The 22,409-nt window shown below is 42.9% G+C and overlaps 1 pseudogene; it reads left to right on the forward strand.

The window, feature by feature from the left end:
• Positions 1–5,473: 5,473 nt before the first annotated feature.
• LOC128564555 (zinc finger protein 30 homolog) lies at positions 5,474–6,773 on the forward strand (annotated as a pseudogene).
• Positions 6,774–22,409: the final 15,636 nt, after the last annotated feature.

A 22,409-nucleotide genomic window follows, 5' to 3' on the forward strand; every position in this document is an offset into this window, starting at 1 on the left:
CTTGACTCTGTGCCTGTTCTCCCTACCTAGTAACTACAGTTTTAGTAACAAGAACCCCTTCAGGGTGAAGGATCCTATCCTTAACCCTCCACCTTACTGTCTTTCCAGCCTTTCAGTCCCTCTGGTTTGGATCCCTAGTCAGGGTCCCTCTGGTTTAAGTCCCTGGTTTGGGTTCCTCTGGTTAATCTGGTTAATTTCTCTGATTATCAGTTTTGTTTTTGTTGACCCATTGTGGTGTTGTCAGTGTGCCTTTTTGTGCCTCTCTGTGCTTCACAGTTGCTTTTGTCCTTTTAAAATGGGTTCCTCCTCTTCTAACCAAATACCCCACTGGGTTGTTTATTAAGGCATTTTTTAAAATATTTTCTTTACAAATAAGAGTGATAAATATAAAATCAAGTTTCTAAGGAAGTCTCTGACCCTCTGTAAGCTCAAATAGCCAAACTTCAATGTGGGCTCACCCCGCAAAGACTACTTTAACCCCTTCCTCTATCATCAGGACTAGCAGGTGATAACAGAAAAGCTGGAACACTCTGGTCAGCACCCCCCCCCCCCATAGCACTGTTTGACCTTCTGTTGTTTACAATTACTCCATTTTTAGCCATCTCACTTCCCAGACAAAAAAAGTCCAGGCTGCCAATTGGGTAGTGTAAGAAGTATGCCCCAAAACCAGTGCCAAAAAATAAGCTTACTGTTCCTTTAAAACCTCCCAGCAATCATTAAAAAAAAAAAAAAAGAAGAAGAAGGTTAAAATTGTGTACATGTGAGTGCTTAGAGACTGAATGAGACAGATAACAATAGGTGGGCTTTTGCACACACACACACACACACACACACACACACACACACACACACACACACACACCCGGTTCACAGCATGAACTGATTGTGTGAGTGGCCCCTGTCTATAGCTCAGTTTTTATCCCAGCTGGAAATTGTCTGTAGTTTATCTGAGGGAATAGAATAGAAAACACGGGGAAACCATCAAATTTCTGAGCTCACCTGAGCCTAAAAATGGGGAAGAGCCCTATCTAGCCCTAAATGAGAAAATTATGTATCAATATTATACTCCATAAACTGCCCCTCATTTGTAAAATGTAACAATTTGGTTGTTTAAATTATTTGAGAAACTTAATCTTTGTCAAAGAAAAAGATTCTTACCTTTTAAACCTTGTAATTATCAGTCTAGCCAAGTAAATAATTAACTTTGTAGTATACTGTACTCCTATTTCGTAAAAAAAAAAAAATTGGATTTTTGAAAGTGAAAGAAATTAAACAGAAAGCAAAATGGAAGTTCATAAAAGAAAATTTTAAAAGGAATTTATGTGTAATCCCATTAACTATGTATTGTCCTTAAAATCTTTTAACTTGTAATCTTGTTTAAAGAAATATTTTAAGCCTTTGATATTTGACAAACCTTCCAAAATCAAAACTCTAAATTCAGTCTTTTTGAAAAGACATATTAGGCTTATTTGGAAATATATAGGAAACATTGTGAAATATGAAATGGTAGTTAATTTTATATAAATTATATTTTGTATGTATATTTCTATATTGTAAAATATTGGCCCGTCTTAGTGTATGTTATCAGTAATAATTTTAATTCATCTCAAAAAATATTTTGTATAACTGAGTCCAAAGTTTGTCCTTCAAAAAATATTAAGAGAAACTGATGAATTCTCTTGAATTCAAATTTCTAACATCTTTGAAAATTTGCCTTTGAACAAAAAGCAGATTTTTAGAACTTTAATTGGAAAGTTAACTTATCTGTAAGTATTGCTAACCTAACTTCAAACAAAACAGAAATCAGTTACGTGGAACTGGGCTGGTTTGTTAAGGCTTTTTGTTTGAAATATTACTGATTCTTTTTATATTCTGTTTTCCAGAAGTCAAAAAAAAAAAAAAAAAAACCATTTTCTATCTTGTAAGCTATTTGTAGCTTTCAACAATGTATGTTATAAACAAAATTTGAAACATTTATTTTTTTCTCTCTCCTTGATTTCTCTGGAATTTAAAAGCCATTTGTAAGTATTCTTAATTTCTAACAATACAGTTACCTTTTGCATAAGTTCAATAAGAATCCGTTTGTTCAATAAAACATAATAAAAACACTGGTTATTTTATCCTTTTATTTTAAGGATTTAGGTGTAATAGCATTTCCATAGGTATCTAGACTGCATTAAGGAATTAAAGCTGACTTTATAAGACCAATAAAAAAGCCCTTTGGAAGAACTGGCCAGATACCCATCAGTAATGTTTCCTGATCTGTAGTAAGTAATGAAGGTCACTTTCTAACAGGTCTAGGAACCAAAATATGCTTGGAACCTCAAGAGAAGAGGAATTTACCCAATGCATACAGGTATCTAATAGCACAGATGAAACATGGGTTCATGAAAGGCTTCAAATCCAACTGAGATCCCATATCAAAGATTCCAGAAAAGTCAGTTTTGAAAGGAAGAAAGCCTACATAGCTAATAATTATTCTTGCTGCACTTTATGCAAATAATCATACCCAGTATACTAAAGGTTCAACTTATTTTAGCAACTAATTAGTTCTACTTATAATTTGTCTCTAGTAAAGAGAAAAAATAGGAAAAAAATGATTTAAGGAGAAAAGAGGCTATGGGCCACCTATATTAAATCCCAGCCTTGCCTATAATGTCAGCTCATAAAATAAGACATAACTATTTTACTAAACTGATCTGTTAATGAAATTAAGAAACTGGCCAAGGGTGGCGCCTGTGGCTCAAAGGAGTAGGGTGTGGCCCCTTATGCTGTAGGTGGTGAGTTCAAGCCCAGCCCTGGCCAAAAAAAGAAAAGAAAAAAAAAAAAGAAACTGACCAAAAAGTATAGAATTATATACAGTAGTCATATTTCCTCTAACATCTTAAAACTCAACAAGGATTGTCTATAGGTCACACGCAAAAAAATTGTACAATATTAAACATTATCTGCTGTGTCTATATAAATACCTCAAGAGAAATTAAAACCTGAATAAGAATAATGTAACTTTAACAAAGCTTCGTAAGTAACCCCACACCCAACTTGTATCCAAGAATATTCACTTGAATTATCCAGAACTTTAAATCAGTTCTGTAGAGACTTTTAAAATCATGTATTATCTCAAAAACTGTGCTAAGATTATTAATAAGAATACTAATGTTCTTATTATGTAAACCTTAACCTCAACTCCAGAACTTGTAAATGTTTGTAAGTACCTGCTAAATAATTTCATTCTCTTACACTAAACCCAACCTTAACTTCATGTCTGTCAGTAATAATTAACTATGTTCTATTTAATACAGCAAAGATGAAAGAAATCCTCACCTAAATTCCTCACAACTAACTAAAGACAAAACGGTCAACATGCCCTGCTCCAGGCACATACTGGAAGCTGGCTGGTCCATGCATGGCTGAAGCCTTAGGTAACTCCTTGCTGAACTTGTCTGAAAACTTTAAACTTTAAAAAAAGAGGAGAAAAAGATATAATGTAAAATCAATGATTTAACTTATGATCCTAGACCAGGGGAGGTGATAGGCTTAGTGGGCCTAAGCTAAGACAGAAAGGTGTCAGGCCTAGGCTATAATGGAAAAATACCAGTTAACTCCTGGCAAATTTCTGGATGGCAAGCTTTGAAATGAAATGAAATAAGTCTAGTTCACTCCCAAGATAAATGAGAAAGTACTGATTGATTTCTCGCTTCTAGTTCACTCCCAGTTTCTTGCTTGGCTAAGTCTTTAGTTTGCTTCCCTGAAACAGACCAGGAGGTAAACTAAGATGTATGGAGAAAAAGTACTGAAACTAAGATTTATAGGAAGAAAATATTAAAACAAAGATGTATGACGTCTAACTAACTAACTTCAAAATGCTGCTTCTGTACAAAGCTTGCTTGCTACTCCACCCAAATGCACCCAGACAGCCTGCGTGCCAACCAAGATGCAGACCAAGCCTTAAAATCCTGACCCCTTAAGCACTCGGGGCTGCTCTCAGAAACCCCATGTTGGGACACTGAGGCAGTCACTGGCCAGCTCTTTAATGAAAGGACTCTGCTGTAAATTTGGCTTGTTTGGCAGTGTGGTCTTTGTGGAACTCCTGGGCACAACATGAGGAAGTTGCTGTTACTATTTTAATTTTTATATTTATTACCACTTCCCTTCTAATTGAGATCAGTTGGCAGTGAGAACAGCTTGTGTGAAGATACAAATTTAGGAGAGGAATAAAAGTAAAACTCTAATTATATAGCACAATGTCTTATAGATGTTAGGTCTGGTTAAGGCTTGTTTGCAAATGGGGAAACCAAGGCAAATAGCTGTGGAATTGCAGAGCAAAGGCCACCCAGTGAGCCAGTAATAGACCCTGGAACCAAGGTTATAGTTATATAACAGGTGACCTAATCTCATTAAGTCTTGTGAGGTTTCCTAACAAGATGTCCCACTTCCTCTACCTTAACATCATCTTGAAGGCTGGGTTTGGGAATAAAGCAAAATTTTAGTGATATGATGATTCATAATGGAAACTCCCTGAAATACATTTCTCTTCCAAGATCTCTCTCACAGAAGCTCAGAGTATTAAGGTAACCCTTAACTTTCCATCCCACTACAAAGGCAGACGTCATGGGCAAATGTTATGTTGTGGTTCACTTGGTCACAAATGCAAACTCTGCAGCAATTACTGACCACACACACAGTGACTAAAGATTTTTTTCAAATTTGTGCTTTTTCCTCTGCCTCATTTACCTTCAAGATACATAGCAGATGCTGACTCAGTACTAATGAGATTAAATCTTTATTATCTGTTATCATTCTCATCTTATTAAATCTCTAGATACACGTCAATTGAATACAAGTATGTTCCTATTACCAGATATGTTTAAAAGCACAAATCAAAATTTAACCTAGTATGTACAAACTTTGCTGTTATTTAGCTGCCCAGTATTTGTTCCCCTTGGTGAAACAATCATCCCCCTCCCATCTCACTCCATGCAATTGGGACAGTGTTGACAAACTCACCCCCAGATCAAAAAGGGGTGTGTGATATAGGACCAAACATACAGAGCACCACATTTTCCTATCAGTAATTGGCTCAGAACATGTGCCTCAAATGGGGCCAATGAAAAACAAGATGATATTTTCTGGAGCTTCAGGAAAAGAAGTAGGGACTTAACTCCACACCAGAGCCTTCTTGATCCAAATAGGCCAATGAGACTATCCCGGCAGAGTCCATATGCTGAGCAGTTCTGCGAGTCAGGTGGTGATTAGTTGCAGCCAGAGAAGCGTGGAGGATTGGTTCTGACAGAGCCAAGAAAAGCCTAGGGTATGGTGAACCCTGTCTGCTTCCCTAGCCCTGCTGGTTTCCAGAGACTGCCCTTGAAAAGGTGGAATGAATTGCTGATATTTTAAAAGCCAGGTTCCTTCTCTGGCTTCTGTCCGCTCTGCTTCTCCAGTAAATGAACTTTCAGGAAAACTGACCAGCTCCTGAAATTCTGAAATCATGACTCACGTTTTGGTGATGTTTAGACATGTGGCTGTAGACTTTTCTCAGGAAGAGTGAGAATGCCTGAACTCATATCAGAGGAATTTGTACAGAGATGTGATATTAGAGAACTATAGCAACTTGGTGTCATTGGGCTATTCCATGTCTAAGCCAGATGTGATTATCCTGTTGGAACAAGGGAAGGAGCCCTGGATGATTGTGAGGGATGAGCAAAGAAGATGGAGCCTGGATTTGGACTCCAAATGTGACACTAAAAAGTTATTTCAAAAATGGATATTTATGAAATGAATTTATCTCAGTGGGAAATAAGGGAAAGAATTAAGAGCTGTGCACTTAAAACTCCCTTTTCAGGAAAGATTATGAATGTAAAACGTTTGAGGGACCTGAAGGTCTTCATGAGATATATTTCAGGCAACTGACAAAAACCACCTCTGAAAAAGTGCCCATTTACAGAAAACACACATCTCTTATTCTCTATCAGAGAAGTTATAATAAAGAGAAGCCCTGTGAATGTGGGGAATGTGGAAAGGCTTTTAGAGTACACCAACAACTTACTTTTCATCAAAGAATTCATACTGGTGAGAAACGTTATGAATGTAAAGAATGTGGAAAAGCCTTTAGACAGTGTGCCCACCTTTGTCAACATCAGAGAATTCATACTTCTGACAAACTCTGTGAGTGTAAAAAATGTGGGAAGATCTTTACAGGCAGTTCAGATCTTCGCGTTCATCAGAGAATTCACATTGGTGAGAAGCCATAGGAATATAAGGAATGTGGGAAGGCCTATAGAGTGCGAGGGCAACTTCATCTCCATCACAGGATTCATACTGGTGAGAAACCCTCTAAAACGCCAGGAATGTGGGAAGGCCTTTCGACAGTATGCTCACCTTACTTGACGTCAGAGACTTAACATTGCTGAGAAATGCTATGAGTGTAAAGAATGTGGTCAGGCTTTTCTGTGTAGTACAGGCCTTCGAATCCATCACAAACTACATACTGGTGAGAACCATATGGATGTAAGGAGTGTGGAAAGGCCTTTCAAGTGCGGCAACAACTTACTCTTCATCAGAGAATTCACACTGGTGAGAAACCCTATGATTGTAAGGAATGTGGGAAGACCTTTGGTCGTAACTCTCACCTGACTCTCCATCAGAGAATTCATACTGGTGAGAAACCTTATGAATGTAAGGACTGTCAGAAGTTCTTTCATCGTTACTCAGAACTTATTTCACATCAGGGTATTCATACTGGAGAGAAACCTTATGAATGCAAGGTTATGTAACAGTCTATTTGTTAAGAGATAAATTCTGAAGTTTATGCACATATGATGCCTGGAATATCCTTTTGCAAAAGAAGACTGAGGATGAATAACTGAAGTTTGTCAAAATGATGTTAAGCCAAGTCTTGGATACATGGCTTTTATTTGTTTTTATTGTTCTCTCTACTATTGTGCATTTTAAAATTTCCATAATGTTCTATTAAGGATAAAATAACCTTGATATTAAAAAAATAGGCCAATGAATAAGGAAAAAATGAAGAGCATAGAGCTGAAAGATGGAAAAAAAAAACATATTCTGGTGATGCTTGTTGGATCACGTATTTGAAAATAAACAAAGGATATAATGAGAGCAAACAACGCCAGAGTGAGAAGGAATCTGAGACCAAATTCTCAAATTCCCAGAGCTCTCCAACAGAGAAAATATAATCATAGCACAAAATCAGGCTGTGCACTAACCAGGGAAAATGATCTTCCACTCTTAGACCAATCTCATAGACACAACACAGAACACAGCAGTTCTGATTTCAAAACAGAATGTAAATAGTATCAATCCTGACAATATAAAAGTTCAAGTGATGGAAATTGAGAAGTGAAAGACAGGAAGGAGAGATAAAAGGAAGGGTGGAGATGCAAATGTTCCCATCTTGCAAGAAGGGTAGGAAAAAATGCTGCCTATCATCAAACAAAAAATAAAAGCAGTGCGTTTCCAAGGAAACCAATGAGAAAAGGGAAGAGTGATATAACTTAATGGAAAGATGGAGGGAAGAGGGGTGTAGGAGGATAAAATATTAATAGATGAATGGTGGAAATTCAATAACTAATATCTAAAATTGATCCATCAAAGTGACTACCCCAGAGAAAAGAACAAGAGTTAGGAAAGAGTGAGGCAAGAAACTGTGGATTTTCATCACAGATTTTATACTAGGTTGACTTATTAACCAGGATAAGTTCCTTTATAAATTTATTTTCCTTTAATTTTAAAGGATTTTAACACTGTCTCTGGAATCACTGCCAAATTTCTTTTAGGTCCTTGTTACAGGAACAGATCCTAATTCTTGTGGGCAGCTCCCAGATCCTAGAACCGTGAAGTCCTTGGGCACCACCCCTGTAATTTTTATCCACTGTGCTGCAAACACCACAAGCGATGAGGTTTCCATCATCTTCCATATTTCAAGGGCTCTTAATGACATGTGGTATTTATATGGCACCTTTCATCTGAGAACGTCAGTGAACGTTACCTTATCTCACCGTGTTCCTGTGGGGAAGGTAAAAGGCAGGTGCTGTTAACCCCATTATACATTTGGGAAAACTGAGACAGAGTTTTCCTAACCAACCTGCTAGGTTGCTTCTATCCCTCAGAATTAAGGGGATAACTACTGAGCCTCAGGACCCTTATAAAGGATTCTGGGAGATTTAACCCTGTTTTTTTAAGTCTTGAAAAAAATTCTTTCTGAAGACACTTGTAAGCGGGTTTAATTATGGACTTCATCTTTTCTGTTTTTTAACCGAAGGGCCAGAGTGGAGCTGTGGGCAGAGGGGAGTAAGTCAGTGACAGTGAGTGATGATGGGGTGAACTGGGAGAGAAAGGCCTACTTAATTGTGGATGGAGTCTTATCCATTCACTAAATAGATGAGAAAGTGTTTACAAAGCCTCCCGTTGGGTTTTTAGTGCAGTGCTCGATGCTGGGAATAATTCAAGGAAGAATAGAATTATTGCCCATTTATCAGTAGCTTATAATTTACTTGGATTCTTTTTTTTATTATTAAGTCATTTGTACATAGATCATAAATACATTTATGCCATTATGGGATTCAATGTGTTGATTATTTGTACAAATTGAGAAACACACAGTGAACAATATGAAAACCAGTGCTGCATGCAAGGAAGAAATAGAACGGTGATGTAATAAGATTTAAGGGACAGAGAAGGCAAGTAGATTGAACAGGCACTCTTCCCACCTGTGTCTCTTTATAGAGCACCTACAGTCGGATGGGTGCTGGGGATTAGTACCCAGTCCCGGCTCTCATGGGAGAAGTGGTGCAGCAGATCACCTCGCCTGGGAAGTAACATCTACAGATCACGCCCTAAGGAGAGAATGGATGCCATGCCTTCAAGGCCAAGGGCAAGGCTCCAGACATGGGCAGTGGAGGAAAGACGCTTCACAGAAGAAGAAAGGCTTGGGCTCAGTTTTACAATCCCTTCCTGAAGTCGCTCAGTTTTCTTCTCCGAGGCCAGAATTTTTCCCTCCACTAATACTATTTTTGCCTAATTTAATTTAGAAAAACTCCTCCATTTCCAAATCTCCACATTTTCTTTCTCCCTTCCTTTTCTTTCTTTCGCCTTTCTGACTCTTATCATCACTGTCATCAAGACAGTGCCTTTTGCTCCCCAAATTTCCTGCAAGATAGTCTTTCCATTTTTTTTAAGTATTCCTTATTAAGATTATTTTCATTTGAGGGTGACTTCATTGTCCACGACCTTCTTCTATTCACCACAAAGTTACATCTCAGTAAAGACAAGGAACACCAATGTCTGGTCAAGGGCTTCCCTGAAAGTCAGCATGTGGACTGCAGACAGAATTCCAGCTGAGTCAGACAGTGGTACAGTCAGATCACCCAGGTGACCCCAGAGGAGCAAAAGTTCAAATGACAATGTCCTTTGCCAAGGAAGGGGACTGCTGCATTCCTAGTCCCCTCTGTTTCAGTGCCCATGCCAGGAGTCACAGGGTCAGGACAGCAATTCAGCTTGAGAGCCAGGCAGGAATACTCCCAGACCTGCCTGCAGCCAGCGCTCCAAGCTGGATGACAAGACGCATGCATGTCATCAGCTACACCCACCTTCTCCACACACACAGGTCCCCAGTCTCCCTTTTTCCAGAACCAGAACCACAAGTTGCACCTGACGGAGCATAACTAAGTGGTTAAAGGCCCTAGATGTCTCCCACTTTTCAATGCCTTCCCTCTGTGTCCCCTTCTGCCCATCCCTTGCCCAGTTGTTCAAGGGTAGGGATCCAAACCCAGGAATGTTCTCCTCGTCACATAGGACAAGGTCAGATGAGTAAAAGTAAGCAGATCCCCAGTCTGTGTGCAGCTCTGGTTGAGTGTTCTTGCCCAGCCATTACCCTTCCACAAACCCAACCCCCACACCCGGGAGGGTGGTGGGCCAGGATTGTCTGGACTCCTCAGGGTCAGCTGTTGTCTCCACTGGAGGTGTATGCAAATTCTTCCCGTATTCCCAGATGTAGCCTATTACACATGCCTCTCTGCTCTTCTAGAAATAGATGACTGATATTATTACAAATTACATAATAACTAAATAAGTTTATACAAATAGTAAAAAAGTCATTATCACTAAATATTGTTAGTTGTAACAATATTATCAAAATTATCATATGTATTTATATTGTAATCAGTACTAATGGTACTGATAAAGGAAAACAAAAATCTCAGGACCTGCCCCCCAACTCCTTATGCAAAAGGGAAGGTGAAGCCTGGGGGCCAAATCAGGCAACACCCCTTCCCAAGGGAATAGCTGTCCTTAGCATTATTTATCAGCCAGACCCCCATGGACAGGCAAAGGCCTCAGGTATCTACAAGGACTGCTCCCACAGGTTATTCATAAGGAAGTTCTTTCCTGCTGTTTTCTCCTAAGCAAGAGCATGCAAATCATAACTTTGGGTCTGCAGGCTAAGTCTAGCTCCTAAACTAACATCTCATCCATTCCTCTCATGTACTTGATTTCAAGTTTGTCCTCCCAAGGGCAGAACAGAGGTAAGACAAGATCTATCATTTTTCCACCTTCCCAGGGACACCTGCGTAATTTATTCCTCGTTTAGTCCCTTTTTGTCATCAAACATTCCCCGTATCCTACATAAAATGTAGATTTCCTGGGTGCTAACTCAAGTCTCATGAGAATATAACCGTTTGCCTCACTGCTCACCCCTCCTCTGCTGCTTCTTCCTGTGCGCCCTCTCCCCTTAAACATCAAGTTAGAATCCCAGAGCACAAGTCACAGATCCTTTTGTGGTTTGTACTTTTTCCAGACACATCCTCAAACTTTGCCTTAATAAACCTTCATTCATTGAGATCTCAGTCACTTATTTGGGGGTGTTGGTAGTAAGTTCAACTGTTTTATAAGAACTCCTATAGAGTTAATAGATTTATCTATGAACCTCCGGGAAACAGAAATATAGTTTCCCAGGCACAATCATTTTCTTAATAAATAAAATTGAAGATTGAATAAGGGAATCCATGCCCTGCTACTCTTTCCGTAGGTTCTCCTTACCGCACCTGAGTTTTATGTTCCGGCAAGGTCTAGGCTCCCTCTAATGGTCATATTTGGTTTTACCCAGAACTATGGTCTGATGTCCCCTGGGTGGGGACAGGGGAGGCATAAACAGACCTGGTCCATCAGAGGTGGCACCTGCTTGTATTTGAGAATACCGGAACCTGAATTTTTAAACATACATGAAAGTTGTTTGAGTAGGTGGTAAGGTAAGTGGGTTTAGTTTATTAGGTGATAAGGTGATAAGACTTTCATACTTGATCCAAAAGAGCAATAAAATTATAAGTCAACATCAGACAGATCACACAGGGTCTGGGACAGTAGAGGTATGAGAGGGGCACCCCAGGCTCCCCTAGTCAGAGATGAAATTAAACAAGCAGCACCCATTCCCCCAGTGAAACTTTAGAGGGGGATTCCCATTTTGCCCTTTTTGTTTTTTAAAAACATGTTTAATTTTTAATGCTTATGCGTACATAATACTTGTATATCTTTATAGGGTACATGTGATGTTTTCGTCCAGGCTTACAATGTGAATTAATCAAATCAGGGTAATTGGGGCACCCATCCCCTCAGACATTTATCATTTCTCTGTGTTAGGAACATTCCAATTCCACTCTTTCAGTTATTTTAAAGTATACCCTGACTCATTTTTTATTACAATCATTTTGTTGTGCTTTCAATATTGTTCGTTCTATCTAACTATTTTTTGGCACCTATTAATCACCCCCATTTTATCCCCTACCTCCCACACCCCTTCCCAGCCTCTGGTAACCATCATTCTGCTCTTTGTCTCTATGAGATCAATTGTTTTTAATCTTTAGCTCCCACACATGAATGAGAACATGTGAGATGCGCCTTTCCGTGCTTGGCTTATTTCACATAACATAGTCTCTGTTTCCATCCATGTTAGTTCACATGGCAGGATTTCGTTCTTTTGTGACTATCTAATATTCCATTGTGTGTACAATTTCTTTATCCACTAATGGACTTAGCTTGATTCCATATCTTGGCTATTGTGAATAGTGCTTCAATGGGAGTGCAGATATATTTTTAATGTACTGAATTCCTTTGTTTTGAATATATTCCCAGCAGTGGGATTGCTGGGTCACATGGTAGTTCTATTTTTAGTTTGTTAAGAAACTTCGATACTGTTCTCCATAGTGGTTGTGCTAATTTACATTCCCAAGAGTGAACAAGTGGTCCCCTTTCTCCATATCTTCACCAACATTTATTATTGCATGTCTTTATGATAAGATAGTATGTCATTGTAGTTTTTATTTGCATTTATCCTTTTTCTTTCTAAGGCATTGCATTTCTTCTTAATTTTCTACTTAATTATCCAATTTATTAAAGGTGATGAATTACATGTATGTAGTATGTGCTTAAAAACCCAAAACAGTAACCAATAAAAGCAAAATAATCAGTTCAGTTGTGAAGTCATTTTAAAGACTTCGGCATTGATTCTGAAACTTATCCAGCAGTGCTGTTGTATAAATACAGGTTTTGTACATGTGTTTGTCTCTGCTCTTTCCTGGAAACTCCCTCCAGAAAACCATAGTAAATTAATTTAATGTAAAAGAAGGAGAGATGAGATTATAGAATAGAAAGATGTCAATGTATCGGGAGATGATGGGAAGCAAATGAATGTGTGGCACCTAATTTCATCAGAAGGAAGAAAGCTGAACTCTAGATGCTGCAGAGTTCACCAGCGTGAATTCTGTGGACTCCAGAGGCACAATCTGGAAAGGCTTAGGAGCTAGAGCTAACTAATTTAGAAGGTGGGGGTGAAGGATAGAGCTGGAAACTTCTGTGGCTCCAGCATGTGCGAGGACTTCTGCATCCAGACAGCACACAAGAGAAAAAAAAGAATCACACATGAGAAATTGCTATGGGCTAGGCCTAGAAGTAACAGCCATCACACCAGCCTACATTCTACTGGCCAGCCATATGGCCTTACCTACCTGCAAGAGAGCTGGGAAAGGTAGTCTAGCTCAGTGTCCAGGAAGAAAAGGGGAAAGAAAGGAAAAATAGCATTTTTCTGCCACTGGCAAATTCTAATTGCTAGAACAAATTATAAAGTCCAAGCAAGAAACATATGACCTTTATATTAATAACACTTTTCCAGGGCTCCATTACAACGTGCTCAGTGAATACTAGAACCATAAACTCTGAGAGCTTCCTTTGTGTGTTTAAAAATAACAGAACATAGTTTTTACTCTGCTGCAGGCATGGTTTTAAGCACCTTGTATACATAAATTCATTTAATCCTCATGAAAACCCTGTGAGGTAGATGTTATTCTTCTCCCCATTTCACAGATGAGAAAACTGAGGCCTGGAGAGGCTACATAACTGGCCTTGATCACTTAGCAACTAAGCGTCAGAATTGAGATGACAAATCAGCCAATCCAGTTCCAGAGTCTACTATGCTCTTAACTTATTCTACGACTCAAAACTGATCCTACACAGCTCAACCATTTGGGCACAAGAAACCAGTCTCATGCAAGACAATTTTTCCACCATCAGTGAGGGGGAGTGCAAGTCTGACGGGGGGTGGGAGGGGAGCTCAGGCAGTAATGTGAGGGGTCAGCAGCTGCAAATACAGATGAAGTGCCACCCGCTCTGCTGGCCACTCGCCTCCAGCCACGCAGCCCAGTTCCTAACAGGTCAGGGACCGGGGTTGGGATCCCAGCTATGTAACATCAAAAGGAATGTCCACTAAGTTGTCTCAAATGAGGAGAAAGTCTAGTGTAATGAACAGACTGGATGGAACCAGTGAGAAGCTGGGGAAGAAGCTGAAAAAAAATGAGGAAATCTTAAGGAAGAGGAATGAAAAAGAAACGGGGTAGCCACTCACTGAGCTCACACCATGTGACCTGTGCTGACCCACAGGTGTCCCAACGGAAAAATAAAGACATGACTGACGCTGTTAAACTTCAGTACCAATGTCGGTTAAAAATCATGATATGGGGCGGCGCCTGTGGCTCAGTTGGTGGGGCGCTGGCCCCATATACCGAGGGTGGCGGGTTCAAACCTGGCCCCGGCCAAACTGCAACCAAAACATAGCCAGGCGTTGTGGCAGACGCCTATAGTCCCAGCTACTCGGGAGGCTGAGGCAAGAGAATCGCTTAAGCCCAGGAGTTGGAGGTTGCTGTGAGCTGTGTGAGGCCACGGCACACTCTACCAAGGGCCATAAAGTGAGACTCTGTCTCTACAAAAAAAAAAAAAAAAATCACAATATGGCGAGGCCTCTGGAGCCAGTTATCTGACGACAGAATCATGTGGTTCCACTTCCTCAAAAGCTTTGGCAACATACTGGTTGCTGCCGAGTAAGAAAAATTAAACTTGGTAGATTATTAAAGGAAAAGTTTTCTCTTGGGCAGGAAGGGCCTGCAGCAGGACCAAAGGCAGAAAGGGCATTTCATCGTGGCCACCGAGACAGAGACGGAGCAGAGCCATTTAGGGCTCAGTCCTCTGAGCTGGAGGGGGTGGAGGAAGGGTGAGAAGGAGAGAGGGGCCCCTGGACAACCTAGCTCCCTTCCTTGGCTGGCTAAGAGACCAAGTCTGCCTGGAAAACCAAAGCTGGGAGGCCCCACGGCCTGCAGCGTGGTGCAGCAGCAGGGCCTTGGGCAGGAGAGCAGCGAGGGGCCTAGCTGCGCGGCCTAGCTCCCATCTTCCCAATCAACAATGTGGCCGTTTGTTCACACAGGCCTGGCACAGGGCTGGAGGGCCTGCCCTGCCGCCAACATGCAGAACAGCCACCTCCCTCACAGCACTCCCTGCGAGCTCGGTGGAAACACATCTGCCAGGGAACGTTCCAGAAAGGAGCAACCCAGAGAGGGGCCGAGTGCAGTACACGCGGCACCTTTGGGGCTGGGTGCTGGAGCCCTCCCTCAGGGACACAGGCAGAGGATGCGCTGCTCACTCTTGCTGAGGGAATTTGAGAGACTTCCCAGACTGGGGCAGCAGACAGGACAAGGGCTGCCCCAGGCCTGAGGTCCAGGCATACCTTTGCACTGCGCGGCCTCAGAGAGGCCCAGAAAGACCTCAGGTCTCAGCCTCTAAAGAGACCAGAGACTTCCTCGCCAAGGGCTCCTAGGGAAGAGAAACCTGCTGGGGCTAGATGCCTGGATGGGCCTGGAAGGTGGGTGTCTGGGACTTACTGCTGTTAAACGTCTGTGACGTGCTCATCTTTTACCTTGGGAAAGGTAGAAGCCTTCTCCAGGACCGTAACCCAGCCTGTAGGGCCCCCGCCACCACTGCTGGGCTGTCTGCCTGGAGCACTTGGCCCAGGAGAGGCTGCCCAGGGTCCCTGTGGCCCCGGTGCCCCACTGATCAGGAACTTGATGGGCATGTCTGTGTGTTTCTAATTAGGGAGGGGCAGGATTGGTGTGGAAAAAAGTTCCTACAGCCTGGCATTTCACAGCCGTTCTAAACACCTCGGTACAGCAACCCGGCTGTCCAACTTCACACTTAGGGTATAATCGTCTAGGTGCAAATATAATTTTATGAGGAGTAAGAGGTAGATTATGTGAAAGGAAGTTTGTGATTAAAGAACTCAGGGGCTTGTGATTTGTCCTATCTGTCAAGCATGTGGGCTGAAAGGCGTAAGAACTGGATAGACTCCTAAAATAAGCTGCTCATTGCAAGCTGTGTGGCTTCAGAGGAGTTTTTAGCCTCTCTGAGCCTCAGAGTGTTTAGCAGCAAATTCTGGGCTATTGGCTTACTCGGCTATTGAGGCATCTGATAAGACGGTGTTTGTCTTACAGTAAGTTAGTTAATAGTGATAGTACTATGACCATTAACTATTTTTGCTATTATTTCCAACTATCTAGCCACATAGGCTTGAACAAATAATTTTACCTCTTTGGGGCTATGTTTCCTAGGAGGTGAAGGGATTGGATAGTCCAGATTCCTTTGCAGTTATAGAATTCTCCACCACTACCCAAGGGAATAATTGGTTTCCCATAGTTTTAAATGCCAGCCTGGAATGCTGCCTGGTCTCCCTTCCCCCACTCTTCACCCACCCTCCCTTTCTGCAGTCTTCCTGGGAAGTGAACAATTGCTTTAACATCCAGGTGTCAAGATGCAACAGGACGCTGGTGGCTTTGCAGTTGTCCTCCAGGGCAGGCCACAGAGTGTGGGGAAAGGGCTTCTCCTGCTTACGGGATAAAAGGCAGCTCCGCAGGCCTGGATTCTCAGTGCTTCCAGCTCCTAATCCTGAGCCCTGACGGGAGGAAGCAGAGCGGGGGCGCACAGAGATCTACCTTTGAGTGTCAGTTCCATCATTAGGGCTGGGACTCTTGCAAGCCTGTTTCCTCAAAGAGCAACAGAGCTGTCACCTCATGGGGTGCTCTGAGGGTTAAATGAATAATACCCCCCATGTGCTTGGAGCAAGCGGCAGTAGGCATCCTTGTACACCCTAACGTGTCATTTCCCCTTAAGTGTTAGTGTTACATTTCCGTTCTCACTCCTGCTAGTGGGAATGATATCAATAGTTTCAACCTCGTCTCCAAAGGAAGGAGCCAGAGGCAGGCGGTGCCCACTGGGGGGGTCAGCTTTCTGCAGCCCTGGACTTGGATATCAGGGAGAAATAAGCCCCTGAGCATTGGCAACCTGCTTACACCCTTGCTCATGAATGACTTTAAATCTTTTGTGAGTTTTAAAAGCTGAGGCTGACCATTTTTCTGGTTTGTCCCCAAAAAGAAATCCCTGGCTCTGCAAAGGACTTCAGTTTTCCCTGGTGGCCTGGGGACCCAAGCAGCAAATGCGTTATTATTCATGAGCTAGTAACAATCTCAGCATGAATCTGAGTGGAGCGTGGGTACCAGGCCCCGAAACAAGAACTCTTTCTGCACGTTCTAGGCTTGGCAGGATCACCACGTCTCACGCTTCTCCGACAGCCTCCACTCAGCAAATTCAACACTGAATTTACTCCAGTCTGACGTAAGCTCAAAAGGAGCAAGTGGAGAGAGAAAAGCAAGATGGGAAATCTTCTCTTCTTCCCTGTATCTCCAATCGGGCTTCTCCAAAATCTCCAGGCTCAATAAAAAAAAAACTAGCAATAAAGAAAATGAAAAGGAAAATTTTCCACAAAATAAAATGAGAGGCCAAAATGATACGGTTTTTTTTTTATTTCTCCAGCTACCGTGTATTGAGAGCCTTATGCATACATTATCTTATTTTCATACTCTGAACAACCCTGTGAGTGCTATTGTCAGCCCCCTTTTACAGATGAGGTGAAAGAAGTTAAATAACTTGTTGGAGGTCACACAGTTGCTAAGTGAGGGAGACAGGATTTGGACCCAGGTTTGTGTGACTCACAGTCAAGTTTATAGTCACTGTGGGAATTGCTCTGGAAGTAGATGAAAGAATCAGAACGAGAAAACAGTGATTTCTTGAACATTACCTGGGTTCTCTCAATCTTCTATGGGGAGCCAGAGGCCTTCATGTTTATTACACTTCTTTAGTCCACACTCCACCATCTTTGTGCTCAATATTTTCTCAGCATTAGAGAGGAAACTGAGGCTGAGAGAGGTAAGTGAGTCAACCAGGTCACCCTGCCTACCAGTGGCAGAGATGGGCTTGGCACACTGGGGCTGTGAGGCCAGAGCTTTTTCTCCTGATTCTGCGATGGCTAGAGGAGGCCGCGTCCTGGTATCAGCCGACACCTGGCGGATTCCCTGTGCTCTGAGAAGGGCTCCAGGTGCACAGCCACCACAGCCATCATTGCCAACCTCCTGCTATCCTTTCCCAATGAGCAGGTGCTGGAGCCCACCAAGATCATAGACTTGGTCTAGTTTTTCCATGGTTTTGTTGGATCTGGACTCGGTAAGAAGGAGGTTTACCTACCTTACCTCTGCCAGGGGAAGGGTGCCTCTAAGCACTCTTCAAGTCACACAGCAATCATCCCCCTGTGCCCCCAGAGCATGGCCAGCTGCTCCTCCTCTGACCCCCGCAACACGCAGTCCACAAACGTTGTCCATGTTGGGACATGGCACCCTGTGCTGCAAGCACCTGTTTCTGTGTCCGCCTCCCTCATCAGCTGGGAGCTCCAGAAGCCCAGGGCCCAGGTGTCATTCATCTTTGCCCTCTACGTGGCTACCTAGCGAAGTGCCCTGCTAAAACTGGAGCGTAATAAGTGGTTGTTAATTGCATGAAAGATATTCTTTATCAAAAGCGTAGTAACAGGACACATGTCAGGTTTATCAAGATGACCATCTTGAGAAACAAATTATGTAGCCTCCATCAAGGCGTTCCTGGGTAAAAATACGGGATTGGCCTACTTTTTCTGTAAAAGGTAAGAAAGTAAATATTAATATATACAGCTGTGTGGGCTGTGGTTTCTTGTTTCAGCTACTCAACTCTGCTACTGTAAGGCAAAAGCAGCCATAAACAATATGGAGAGTTTTACTGGAACTCAGTAAAACTTCACAAAAGCAGGCGACCTGCTGGAGTTGGCCCACAGGCTGTGGTTTGCTGCCCCCTGAGGTGGGCACTGAGTGTTCTCCTTCCTTCCATCTTCGTGTCGCTTGCCTACTCCTCTCCCAAGGATCCGGTGTTCACACATGAAAAGATCGTTTGTTTTGGGAGACCCTAATGCCGGGTGCTCCACTGTTTATTTCTGAAGGACAAGTTTGCATTTCTCAGCTCCATCATCAAGCGAACTTTTCATCCCCCTCAAGCCTCACTACCTTTATCTGGAGAAAATATGGGAACATCACCCATAAATGAACAAATATAGTAATTATTGAAAGCATCAAGCAGCTTGAAAACATTGGGCTTTCTAACAACAGAATCACAGAATGTTTACTAAGAAAGCGTGATCCAGAGAAAAACATTCTGTGGTCTAGAGGAAGGCAGAGGGCAGCCAGGCTCAGGCTGAGTCAGACGCCCGACTCCACGGCCTCCCTTCACACCAGCTGCCGGGCAGCTCCCACTCCAGCTTTCCAGCAACCCCGCCACCCCCAGCTCTCCAGGACAGTGACATGGGAATGAAGTACGCAGGTCTAAACTGGGCCGTGAAGCCAACCGGCCAACCCAAGCCGACCAGCCAACCGGCTTCTCTTTCTCTTCTTTTTCTTTCCTTCTTTCTTCCCTCCCTTCTTTGTTCACTCAGTCTTTGGCGTCCACTCTGTGGGTTTACATGTGTCCAGCTGAAGCTGACTAAGGCAAGCCATGAAGTTGGGGGGGGTGCGCTTGAGCGATATGGAAGGTCCTGCTCCCTGGCACTGCCAGAAGAAACCTGTGGAAATGTCACCACAGACTTTACAGAAGTATCCCTACCATTTGACAAATAAGAAAGGAAAAACCTCAAGAGGCAGAGTGGCTGCCCTAATTCACACAGCTGTCATTTTAGAGCTGGAAAGCACATTTAGGATTACAGTTGGTGTAATTACCCCTGGTAATTACCCCCGGTGTTTGGGGCACCAACCACTCCCCAACTGCAGAGTTTTTCAAATCTGTGGCATATAACTTTTGACTCCCCTAAAACTTAAGTGGAAACAGCCTGTTGGTGACTGGAAGCCTTACTGGTCACACACAGTCAATGAAGACACGTATCATATACTGTATTCTTACAATAAAGTAAGCTAGAGAAAAGAAAATGTTATCAAGAAAATTGTAAGGAAGAGAAAATATGCTGACTCTTCATTAAGTAGAAGTGGGTCATCATGAGGGTCTTTATCCTCCTCGTCTTCACATTGAGGAGCCTGAGGGGAGGAGGAGGAGAGGGGTCAGTTTTGCAGAAGAAAACTCCCATATAAGTGGACCCACACAGTTCAACCTGTATTGTTCAAGGGTCATGTGTATTTACTTAACCTTAGGTCGATTGCAAAGTTCCTTTCCTGGGGGCCACGCTTACATCTTATCCTCTCTGGATCGCTGGCCCTCACAGTGCCTTGCGCGCAGTCAGCTCTCAAGACATGAGGACTTGAGGACATACTCGATGAAGGTGTGGCCAGCAGGGCAGAGACTCAGGCGGAAGTCTCCTGACTTCCAAGAGTGTGCTTTTCCTCACACACAGAACTGTTGACCACGGTAAACTGTCCACTGCTGTCACAGTTTTGTTCATGCACCTCTTTCCTCCCTTTAAGAACCAAAAAGACTCAAATAGCCAGAGACCATCTGTTCCAAACATTCCCTTTGCCAACCCTTGAAGCCTCCAGTCAGAGCCTCCTCGGAGACTTTAGACCTCATGTCACCTCGGAGCTACCTGAGTCATTCCATCAGCCTCATCCCTCCCTGTGGTGAGGAAGACACAATATGGATATGTCAGGAACAAAAGCTCACGCTTTGAAGCAAAGACACCCTCAGCCTTGTCCCAATTCAAAAAAACATTAGAATGCTGGAAGTGTCACCAGCCTTGCTGTGACCTTAGCGTCACACTCACCTATCTAGTCAACAAATATTTATAGGGTTTGTATGCAGTGTAGGCCCTGTCTCGGTCATTGACTCAGGCTTTAGTAAACAATTATTCATTTACTCACCCAATCATACAACAAACATTTATTGAAGACCTACCACCCTCAATGGAGTGCCAACACTAATTGATTGATTGCTCTGTGTTGAGGAGACTGTGAGGCCACATCCGGGCTTGGTGGGGAAGCTTGCTGGGATCCATTATTGATGTCTGCCCTGCGTGCAGATGAGGGGACTGGCAGTACGCTTACTCCTGTGAGCTGGGTAGCACCTAGGCACTAGGAGCCAATGGCGGATACATCTCGTTTCCTGCTCACGATTTTGTAACAGATGATTTCATTCTGTAGATTGCAACTGGGGCAAAAGAATGGGCAGTGGGCTTCACAGTTCTAGGACCCCATTTTTTTAATCCTTGGGCAAGAAAACAAAGACACGTACCTGGTCTAGCACCTACCAGAGAAGATTTGAACTCTCTTTAGCTGATCGGGAAACTCAAGGGATGCACCTTTAAAAAGCTGAGTTCTCATCACCTTGCTCACCATTGCTATACTGAATCTCTGGCTCTTTTCCATTTCTAAAGCCGTTCTTTGTGCTTTTGAACACACAGGGGACTCTGGGTCCATGTACTGTCTGGTCATTTCTTCACTGGGCTTGCCCAGCAGCTCCTTCTGTGACTTGGGCAGCAGAAACGATACCTACCGTTTGAGGAATGGCACCCTGGACTGAGTAGCATTCACAGTCTTGGGTCAGTGTCTCACATTTAAAGAGGATACAGCCCATGACCACAAAGAGTGTGTGCTCTTAGTACTGACTATCCAGCCATGGGGCCAGCTACTTCCTTTCACACCGAGTGTTTTGTTCCTCTCTCTCTCTACTTGCTCTCCAGTCAACTATCTCTGCTCGATGATTGGCCTAGGCAAGGAGCCCTGTGTGGGCCCATGGATTAAGCTGTCCACCCAAGGTATTCAGCTTACTACCTGGACTCCATTAGCTCCAATTATTAAACTCAATGAGTAGGTGCTGAGCGTGTACTACAACCACAGGACTTAGCACAGCTAGGTGCTGTGGGAGAGAGGGAGTATACAAGATGAGTAAGACAACTGCCTTTTGCAGGAAGCTCACAATCTAACTGGGGAGACTTAACTATTGAATTTGCGATTGCACGAATATTCTAAAGCAGCTGGACCCTGCGATGCACAGTCAGTTTCCTAAAGGAGTGTGAGAAAAGCCAGCGCCAGCGGACCGAGCAAGATCCTGCTTCTCTTCTCAGGTTCTCTCCCGGGCAGATCTCACTCATCCCCAGGGCTTCTACATTTCTGACCCCAGATAACTATTTGCCTCCCTAAAGTTTCCTCTTGAGTGTCTCATAGCATTTCAAAATGAATATGTCCCGAACTTTTAATGTTCTCCCAGATCATTTGCACACAGTAGGCGGTATCTAAAACCCATGAGTCATCTTTGATTCTTCTCTCTTCTCACTCCCCACATTACCATCTACCCAGATCCTGTTGATTCTACCTGGACAGTGTGTCTTGAATCTGCTCCCCACCGAGCCTTTCATCACCCAATTCCACCTGCCTTCACCTCAACTCCTACAACAGCCCTCTAACAAGTCTCCCCTGCCAGTTTTAAACACATCAGCCGAAAGAGTCTTTGTAAAATGTAAACAAAGACCAGGAAATCTTTACATTAAAGAACTTATAATCACATTGGGAACTCAGTAGATGCAGGTATAAATGGGGTAGAGAGAGAGAGACATTAAATAATTTATAACCTTATGAAACAAAGGCTGAAAGCCCATTCCATTTTCTTCCTGTCCAGCCAGCATCCTCTGACTCCAAGTCTCTCTCGGGGTTTTTGCTGCCATGCTGTTTCTGGGCTGCCAGCCTCATTCAAGGCCAGAGCCCCTTACCTTTCCCTGTGAAGATCTCTCAGAT

This window comes from Nycticebus coucang, chromosome 14, assembly GCF_027406575.1.
Source record: "Nycticebus coucang isolate mNycCou1 chromosome 14, mNycCou1.pri, whole genome shotgun sequence".
Lineage (NCBI taxonomy): Eukaryota > Metazoa > Chordata > Mammalia > Primates > Lorisidae > Nycticebus > Nycticebus coucang.